This window comes from Lissotriton vulgaris, chromosome 5 (genome assembly GCF_964263255.1).
Source record: "Lissotriton vulgaris chromosome 5, aLisVul1.2, whole genome shotgun sequence".
Classification (NCBI taxonomy): domain Eukaryota; kingdom Metazoa; phylum Chordata; class Amphibia; order Caudata; family Salamandridae; genus Lissotriton; species Lissotriton vulgaris.
Window position 1 is genome coordinate 1,545,194,048 of NC_141693.1, and position 9,441 is coordinate 1,545,203,488.

General features: G+C 39.6%; 8 non-coding genes across 8 annotated transcripts; all 8 read right to left on the reverse strand.

Moving 5' to 3' along the window:
- Window positions 1-331: 331 nt before the first annotated feature.
- On the reverse strand, window positions 332-404 carry TRNAR-UCG (transfer RNA arginine (anticodon UCG)). The gene has a single exon. It is a non-coding gene; the product is annotated as a tRNA-Arg (tRNA).
- A 644-nt stretch (window positions 405-1,048) lies between these two features.
- On the reverse strand, window positions 1,049-1,121 carry TRNAW-CCA (transfer RNA tryptophan (anticodon CCA)). Its single transcript has one exon. It is a non-coding gene; the product is annotated as a tRNA-Trp (tRNA).
- Window positions 1,122-2,641: 1,520 nt separating this feature from the next.
- TRNAR-CCU (transfer RNA arginine (anticodon CCU)) lies at window positions 2,642-2,714 on the reverse strand. Its single transcript has one exon. It is a non-coding gene; the product is annotated as a tRNA-Arg (tRNA).
- Window positions 2,715-5,111: 2,397 nt separating this feature from the next.
- TRNAR-UCG (transfer RNA arginine (anticodon UCG)) lies at window positions 5,112-5,184 on the reverse strand. Its single transcript has one exon. It is a non-coding gene; the product is annotated as a tRNA-Arg (tRNA).
- A 1,521-nt stretch (window positions 5,185-6,705) lies between these two features.
- TRNAR-UCG (transfer RNA arginine (anticodon UCG)) lies at window positions 6,706-6,778 on the reverse strand. Its single transcript has one exon. It is a non-coding gene; the product is annotated as a tRNA-Arg (tRNA).
- Window positions 6,779-7,422: 644 nt separating this feature from the next.
- On the reverse strand, window positions 7,423-7,495 carry TRNAR-CCU (transfer RNA arginine (anticodon CCU)). The gene has a single exon. It is a non-coding gene; the product is annotated as a tRNA-Arg (tRNA).
- An 803-nt stretch (window positions 7,496-8,298) lies between these two features.
- TRNAR-UCG (transfer RNA arginine (anticodon UCG)) lies at window positions 8,299-8,371 on the reverse strand. The gene has a single exon. It is a non-coding gene; the product is annotated as a tRNA-Arg (tRNA).
- A 644-nt stretch (window positions 8,372-9,015) lies between these two features.
- On the reverse strand, window positions 9,016-9,088 carry TRNAR-CCU (transfer RNA arginine (anticodon CCU)). Its single transcript has one exon. It is a non-coding gene; the product is annotated as a tRNA-Arg (tRNA).
- Window positions 9,089-9,441: the final 353 nt, after the last annotated feature.

Here is a 9,441-nt window from a genome sequence, read left to right on the forward strand (position 1 = left end):
CACAAATCATACAGATTTTACACTTGAAGCACTCCATGAACACATACTTACACACCTTGCATTTCATCTACACACCCTTCAGCTAAAAACCCATTCTGTCAAGTCAAAATTCTGCAACCTTATTACATATTCCGTGCGTGTACATAGAAGCACTTCTTAATGCCACTAACATGAACAAGATTTTAGGCTGAAGATGCAATCTAAATGACTGTGCAGTATGTACTCCACTTCATGAATAATTAGGAATGAGAACATGATGGCTATAAGAGTATTGGTAGAGCCTGCTTCCATTCTGAATGGAAAGCTGAGTTCTGTGACCATTGGCAAAAACCGACCACGAAGGGACTCGAACCCTCAGTCTTCTGATCCGAAGTCAGACGCCTTATCCATTAGGCCACGCGGTCATATGTCTTGCTGTGCTTATTTTTATAATGTAGGTGGTATGCAAGGATGGGAAATATGATATTGATAGTTATTTAGGTTTACATCCCATTGTGTTTTTTCAGCTCCTTTCAATTAAAGCACTCTTTTGGAATCTATATAATGAGAATGTCACCAGTACGATAAGCTTTTGTTTTCTTTTTTGCATTTAAACCTCTTTCTTCATGAGATTAAAGCTCAGTTGTATGCTTTACATAGCTCTGGATATTTCCAGAAGTGGAGAGAAACTGTTTTGACAGTAGTACAAACTGCTCCTTTCTGCATATGCCAATTTACACACGCTCAAAGGTTGTATATGTTTCATGAATCCTGCCTTGCCCTATTCAAGTAGCTGAAAGCCTGTCACCACCTCTAGAAACAACAGTTACACCAATCCAATTCAAATCATTTTTTCCAAAGGAATATCTTCTGCCGGGTCAAGGTTGCATCTGACAAAGATAGGTGTTTAAAAATCTACTTTGTAGTTTCAGAACACCAACATGACCCTGAAGAGTACAGAAGTAAAATGGTACCATTTCAAAGTTCCTAATACCACATAAGCTTCTGAGCGGAAGCATGTAATAAATATATCAATTTTTCTGGAAAAGTAAGAGCGGATATTGGTTTTCACCTCAGATGGGACTCAAACCCACAATCCCTGGCTTTGGAGGCCAGTGCCTTATCCATTAGGCCACTGAGGCACAGATAAACAGTTGCAGTCTAGAGGCATTATTTAAATGTATTCAATCGTCAAACACTGGTGTCTGCACACAGGACATTTCTCAGTTCTCTCCATAAGTAAACTTCCCATTTTCATCCTCTTCCATCCCCGACTTTAACACTCTGTTCTGTGCTATAATGGACTCTCTGCATTTCGAGCAAGTGGAGAGAAATTGGAGGAGAACCACTCCCGACTCAACACTTCTTCTTTCCTGGATGCTTTTCTCAATAAACTGGGCTTTGACAGTGGTATCAAGCCGTCCTTGTCTTCAGCAGGACACAGAAACAGGCACCAAGTCTCCTAACCAAGTTCAACCACACTCTGCAACTTAATAGACCAATGCTTCACAAATTAGCCAACTGTGTCATCAGCAAAGGCAGCCAATGTGCCAATCCTTTATAATTCTTCTGTAGTACTTCTCTTTCTCGTAGGCAAAATTAGCACTTTAACTGCACAAATCATACAGATTTTACACTTGAAGCACTCCATGAACACATACTTACACACCTTGCATTTCATCTACACACCCTTAAGCTAAAAACCCATTCTGTCAAGTCAAAATTCTGCAACCCTAAAACATATTCCGTGCGTGTACATAGAAGCACTTCTTAATGCCACTAACATGAACAAGATTTTAGGCAGAAGATGCAATCTAAATGACTGTGCAGTATGTACTCCACTTCATGAATAATTAGGAATGAGAACATGATGGCTATAAGAGTATTGGAATAGCCTGCTTCCATTCTGAACGGAAATCTGAGTTGTGTGACCATTGTCAAAAATGGACCACGAAGGGACTCGAACCCTCAATCTTCTGATCCGAAGGCAGACGCCTTATCCATTAGGCCACGCAGTCATATGTCCTGCTGTGCTTATTTTTATAATGTAGGTGGTATGCAAGGATGGGAAATATGATATTGATAGTTATTTAGGTTTACATCCCATTGTGTTTTTTCAGCTCCTTTCAATTAAAGCACTCTTTTGGAATCTATATAATGAGAATGTCACCAGTACGATAAGCTTTTGTTTTCTTTTTTGCATTTAAACCTCTTTCTTCATGAGATTAAAGCTCAGTTGTATGCTTTACATAGCTCTGGATATTTCCAGAAGTGGAGAGAAACTGTTTTGACAGTAGTGCAAACTGCTCCTTTCTGGATATGCCAATTTACACACGCTCAAAGGTTGTATACGTTTCATGAATCCTGCCTTGCCCTATTCAAGTAGCTGAAAGCCTGTCACCACCTCTAGAAACAACAGTTACACCAATCCAATTCAAATCATTTTTTCGAAAGGAATATCTTCTGCCGGGTCAAAGTTGCATCTGACAAAGATAGGTGTTTAAAAATCTACTTTGTAGTTTCAGAACACCAACATGACCCTGAAGAGTACAGAAGTAAAATGGTACCATTTCAAAGTTCCTAATACCTCATAAGCTTCTGAGCGGAAGCATGCAATAAATATATAAATTTTTCTGGAAAAGTAAGAGTGGATATTGGTTTTCACCTCAGATGGGACTCGAACCCACAATCCCTGGCTTAGGAGGCCAGTGCCTTATCCATTAGGCCACTGAGGCACAGATAAACACGTGCAGTTTAGAGGCATTATTTAAATGTATTCAATCGTAAAACACTGGTGTCTGCACACAGGACATTTCTCAGTTCTCTCCATAAGTAAACTTCCCATTTTCATCCTCTTCCATCCCCGACTTTAACACTCTGTTCTGTGCTATAATGGAGGCTCTGCATTTCGAGCAAGTGGAGAGAAATTGGAGGAGAACCACATTCGACTCAACACTTCTTCTTTCCTGGATGCTTTTCTCAATAAACTGGGCTTTGACAGTGGTATCAAGCCGTCCTTGTCTTCAGCAGGACACAGAAACAGGCACCAAGTCTCCTAACCAAGTTCAACCACACTCTGCAACTTATTATACCAATGCTTTACAAATTAGCCAACTGTGTCATCAGCAAAGGCAGCCAATGTGCCAAACCTTTATAATTCTTCTGTAGTACTTTTCTTTCTCGTAGGCACAATTAGCACTTTAACTGCACAAATCATACAGATTTTACACTTGAAGCACTCCATGAACACATACTTACACACCTTGCATTTCATCTACACACCCTTAAGCTAAAAACCCATTCTGTCAAGTCAAAATTCTGCAACCCTATTACATATTCAGTGCATGTACATAGAAGCACTTCTTAATGCCACTAACATGAACAAGATTTTAGGCTGAATATGCAATCTAAATGACTGTGCAGTATGTACTCCACTTCATGAATAATTAGGAATGAGAACATGATGGCTATAAGAGTATTGGAAGAGCCTGCTTCCATTCTGAATAGAAAGCTGAGTTGTGTGACCATTGGCAAAAACCGACCACGAAGGGACTCAAACCCTCAATCTTCTGATCCAAAGTCAGACGCCTTATCCATTAAGCAACGCGGTCATATGTCTTGCTGTGCTTATTTTTATAATGTAGGTGGTATGCAAGGATGGGAAATATGATATTTATAGTTATTTGGGTTTACATACCATTGTGTGTTTTCAGCTCCTTTCAATTAAAGCACTCTTTTGGAATCTATATAATGAAAATGTCACCAGTACGATAAGCTTTTGTTTTCTTTTTTGCATTTAAACCTCTTTCTTCATGAGATTAAAGCTCAGTTGTATGCTTTACATAGCTCTGGATATTTCCAGAAGTGGAGAGAACCTGTTTTGACAGTAGTACAAACTGCTCCTTTCTGGATATGCCAATTTACACACGCTCAAAGGTTTTATGTGTTTCATGAATCCTGACTTGCCCTATTCAAGTAGCTGAAAGCCTGTCACCACCTCTAGAAACAACAGTTACACCAATCCAATTCAAATCATTTTTTCCAAAGGAATATCTTCTGCTGGGTCAAAGTTGCATCTGACAAAGATAGGTGTTTAAAAATCTACTTTGTAGTTTCAGAACACCAACATGAGTCCGGAGAGTACAGAAGTAAAATGGTACCATTTCAAAGTTCCTAATACCGCATAAGCTTCTGAGCGGAAGCATGTAGTAAATAAATAAATTTTTCTAGAAAAGTAATAGTGGATATTGGTTTTCATCTCAGATGGGACTCGAATCCACAATTCCTGGCTTAGGAGGTCAATGCCTTATCCATTAGGCCACTGAGGCACAGATTAACACTTGCAGTCTAGATGCATTATTTAAATGTATTCAATCGTCAAACACTGGTGTCTGCACACAGGACATTTCTCAGTTCTCTCCATAAGTAAACTTCCCATTTTCATCCTCTTCCATCCCCGACTTTAACACTCTGTTCTGTGCTATAATGGAGGCTCTGCATTTCGAGCAAGTGGAGAGAAATTGGAGGAGAACCACTTTCGACTCAACACTTCTTCTTTCCTGGATGCTTTTCTCAATAAACTGGGCTTTGACAGTGGTATCAAGCCGTCCTTGTCTTCAGTAGGACACAGAAACAGGCACCAAGTCTCCTAACTAAGTTCAACCACACTCTGCAACTTAATAGACCAATGCTTCACAAATTAGCCAACTGTGTCATCAGCAAAGGCAGCCAATCTGCCAATCCTTTATAATTCTTCTGTAGTACTTTTCTTTCTCGTAGGCAAAATTAGCACTTTAACTGCACAAATCATACAGATTTTTACACTTGAAGCACTCCATGAACACATACTTACACACCTTGCATTTCATCTACACACCCTTAAGCTAAAAACCCATTCTGTCAAGTCAAAATTCTGCAACCCTATTACATATTCAGTGCGTGTACATAGAAGCACTTCTTAATGCCACTAACATGGACAAGATTTTAGGCTGAAGATGCAATCTAAATGACTGTGCAGTATGTACTCCACTTTATGAATAATTAGGAATGAGAACATGATGGCTATAAGAGTATTGGAAGAGCCTGCTTCCATTCTGAACGGAAAGCTGAGTTGTGTGTCCATTGGCAAAAACCGACCACAAAGGGACTCGAACCCTCAATCTTCTGATCCGAAGTCAGACACCTTATCCATTAGGCCACGCAGTCATATGTCCTGCTGTGCTTATTTTTATAATGTAGGTAGTATGCAAGGATTGGGAAATATGATATTGATAGTTATTTAGGTTTACATCCCATTGTGTTTTTTCAGCTCCTTTCAATTAAAGCACTCTTTTGGAATCTATATAATGAGAATGTCACCAGTACGATAAGCTTTTGTTTTCTTTTTTGCATTTAAACCTCTTTCTTCATGAGATTAAAGCTCAGTTGTATGCTTTACATAGCTCTGGATATTTCCAGAAGTGGAGAGAAACTGTTTTGACAGTAGTACAAACTGCTCCTTTCTGGATATGCCAATTTACACACGCTCAAAGGTTGTATATGTTTCATGAATCCTGCCTTGCCCTATTCAAGTAGCTGAAAGCCTGTCACCACCTCTAGAAACAACAGTTACACCAATCCAATTCAAATCATTTTTTCCAAAGGAATATCTTCTGCCGGGTCAAAGTTGCATCTGACAAAGATAGGTGTTTAAAAATCTACTTTGTAGTTTCAGAACACCAACATGACCCTGAAGAGTACAGAAGTAAAATGGTACCATTTCAAAGTTCCTAATACCACATAAGCTTCTGAGCGGAAGCATGTAATAAATATATCAATTTTTCTGGAAAAGTAAGAGCGGATATTGGTTTTCACCTCAGATGGGACTCAAACCTACAATCCCTGGCTTTGGAGGCCAGTGCCTTATCCATTAGGCCACTGAGGCACAGATAAACAGTTGCAGTCTAGAGGCATTATTTAAATGTATTCAATCGTCAAACACTGGTGTCTGCACACAGGACATTTCTCAGTTCTCTCCATAAGTAAACTTCCCATTTTCATCCTCTTCCATCCCCGACTTTAACACTCTGTTCTGTGCTATAATGGACTCTCTGCATTTCGAGCAAGTGGAGAGAAATTGGAGGAGAACCACTCTCGACTCAACACTTCTTCTTTCCTGGATGCTTTTCTCAATAAACTGGGCTTTGACAGTGGTATCAAGCCGTCCTTGTCTTCAGTAGGACACAGAAACAGGCACCAAGTCTCCTAACCAAGTTCAACCACACTCTGCAACTTAATAGACCAATGCTTCACAAATCAGCCAACTGTGTCATCAGCAAAGGCAGCCAATGTGCCAATCCTTTATAATTCTTCTGTAGTACTTCTCTTTCTCGTAGGCAAAATTAGCACTTTAACTGCACAAATCATACAAATTTTACACTTGAAGCACTCCATGAACACATACTTACACACCTTGCATTTCATCTACACACCCTTAAGCTAAAAACCCATTCTGTCAAGTCAAAATTCTGCAACCCTATTACATATTCCGTGTGTGTACATAGAAGCACTTCTTAATGCCACTAACATGAACAAGATTTTAGGCTGAAGATGCAATCTAAATGACTGTGCAGTATGTACTCCACTTCATGAATAATTAGGAATGAGAACATGATGGCTATAAGAGTATTGGAAGAGCCTTCTTCCATTCTGATCGGAAATCTGAGTTGTGTGACCATTGGCAAAAATCGACCACGAAGGGACTCGAACCCTCAATCTTCTGATCCGAAGTCAGACGCCTTATCCATTAGGCCACGCGGTCATATGTCCTGCTGTGCTTATTTTTATAATATAGGTGGTATGCAAGGATGGGAAATATGATATTGATAGTTATTTAGGTTTACATCCCATTGTGTTTTTTCAGCTCCTTTCAATTAAAGCACTCTTTTGGAATCTATATAATGAGAATGTCACCAGTACGATAAGCTTTTGTTTTCTTTTTTGTATTTAAACCTCTTTCTTCATGAGATTAAAGCTCGGTTGTATGCTTTACATAGCTCTGGATATTTCCAGAAGTGGAGAGAAACTGTTTTGACAGTAGTACAAACTGCTCCTTTCTGGATATGCCAATTTACACACGCTCAAAGGTTGTATACGTTTAATGAATCCTGCCTTGCCCTATTCAAGTAGCTGAAAGCCTGTCACCAACTCTAGAAACAACAGTTACACCAATCCAATTCAAATCATTTTTTCCAAAGGAATATCTTCTGCCGGGTCAAAGTTGCATCTGACAAAGATAGGTGTTTAAAAATCTACTTTGTAGTTTCAGAACACCAACACGACCCTGAAGAGTACCGAAGTAAAATGGTACCATTTCAAAGTTCCTAATACTTCATAAGCTTCTGAGCGGAAGCGTGTAATAAATATATACATTTTTCTGGAAAAGTAAGAGTGGATATTGGTTTTCACCTCAGATGGGACTCGAACCCACAATCCCTGGCTGAGGAGGCCAGTGCCTTTTCCATTAGGCCACTGAGGCACAGATAAACACTTGCAGTCTAGAGGCATTATTTAAATGTATTCAATCGTCAAACACAGGTGTCTGCACACAGGACATTTCTCAGTTCTCTCCATAAGTAAACTTCCCATTTTCATCCTCTTCCATCCCCGACTTTAACACTCTGTTCTGTGCTATAATGGAGGCTCTACATTTCAAGCAAGTGGAGAGAAATTGGAGGAGAACCACTTTCGACTCAACACTTCTTCTTTCCTGGATGCTTTTCTCAATAAACTGGGCTTTGACAGTGGTATCAAGCCGTCCTTGTCTTCAGCAGGACACAGAAACAGGCACCAAGTCTCCTAACCAAGTTCAACCACACTCTGCAACTTATTATACCAATGCTTTACAAATTAGCCAACTGTGTCATCAGCAAAGGCAGCCAATGTGCCAATCCTTTATAATTCTTCTGTAGTACTTTTCTTTCTCGTAGGCAAAATTAGCACTTTAACTGCACAAATCATACAGATTTTACACTTGAAGCACTCCATGAACACATACTTACACATCTTGCATTTCATCTACACACCCTTAAGCTAAAAACCCATTCTGTCAAGTCAAAATTCTGCAACCCTATTACATATTCAGTGCGTGTACATAGAAGCACTTCTTAATGCCACTAACATGAACAAGATTTTAGGCTGAATATGCAATCTAAATGACTGTGCAGTATGTACTCCACTTCATGAATAATTAGGAATGAGAACATGATGGCTATAAGAGTATTGGAAGAGCCTGCTTCCATTCTGAATAGAAAGCTGAGTTGTGTGACCATTGGCAAAAACCGACCACGAAGGGACTCGAACCCTCAATCTTCTGATCCGAAGTCAGACGCCTTATCCATTAGGCCACGCGGTCATATGTCCTGCTGTGCTTATTTTTATAATATAGGTGGTATGCAAGGATGGGAAATATGATATTGATAGTTATTTAGGTTTACATCCCATTGTGTTTTTTCAGCTCCTTTCAATTAAAGCACTCTTTTGGAATCTATATAATGAGAATGTCACCAGTACGATAAGCTTTTGTTTTCTTTTTTGTATTTAAACCTCTTTCTTCATGAGATTAAAGCTCGGTTGTATGCTTTACATAGCTCTGGATATTTCCAGAAGTGGAGAGAAACTGTTTTGACAGTAGTACAAACTGCTCCTTTCTGGATATGCCAATTTACACACGCTCAAAGGTTGTATACGTTTAATGAATCCTGCCTTGCCCTATTCAAGTAGCTGAAAGCCTGTCACCAACTCTAGAAACAACAGTTACACCAATCCAATTCAAATCATTTTTTCCAAAGGAATATCTTCTGCCGGGTCAAAGTTGCATCTGACAAAGATAGGTGTTTAAAAATCTACTTTGTAGTTTCAGAACACCAACACGACCCTGAAGAGTACCGAAGTAAAATGGTACCATTTCAAAGTTCCTAATACTTCATAAGCTTCTGAGCGGAAGCGTGTAATAAATATATACATTTTTCTGGAAAAGTAAGAGTGGATATTGGTTTTCACCTCAGATGGGACTCGAACCCACAATCCCTGGCTGAGGAGGCCAGTGCCTTTTCCATTAGGCCACTGAGGCACAGATAAACACTTGCAGTCTAGAGGCATTATTTAAATGTATTCAATCGTCAAACACAGGTGTCTGCACACAGGACATTTCTCAGTTCTCTCCATAAGTAAACTTCCCATTTTCATCCTCTTCCATCCCCGACTTTAACACTCTGTTCTGTGCTATAATGGAGGCTCTACATTTCAAGCAAGTGGAGAGAAATTGGAGGAGAACCACTTTCGACTCAACACTTCTTCTTTCCTGGATGCTTTTCTCAATAAACTGGGCTTTGACAGTGGTATCAAGCCGTCCTTGTCTTCAGCAGGACACAGAAACAGGCACCAAGTCTCCTAACCAAGTTCAACCACACTCTGCAACTTATT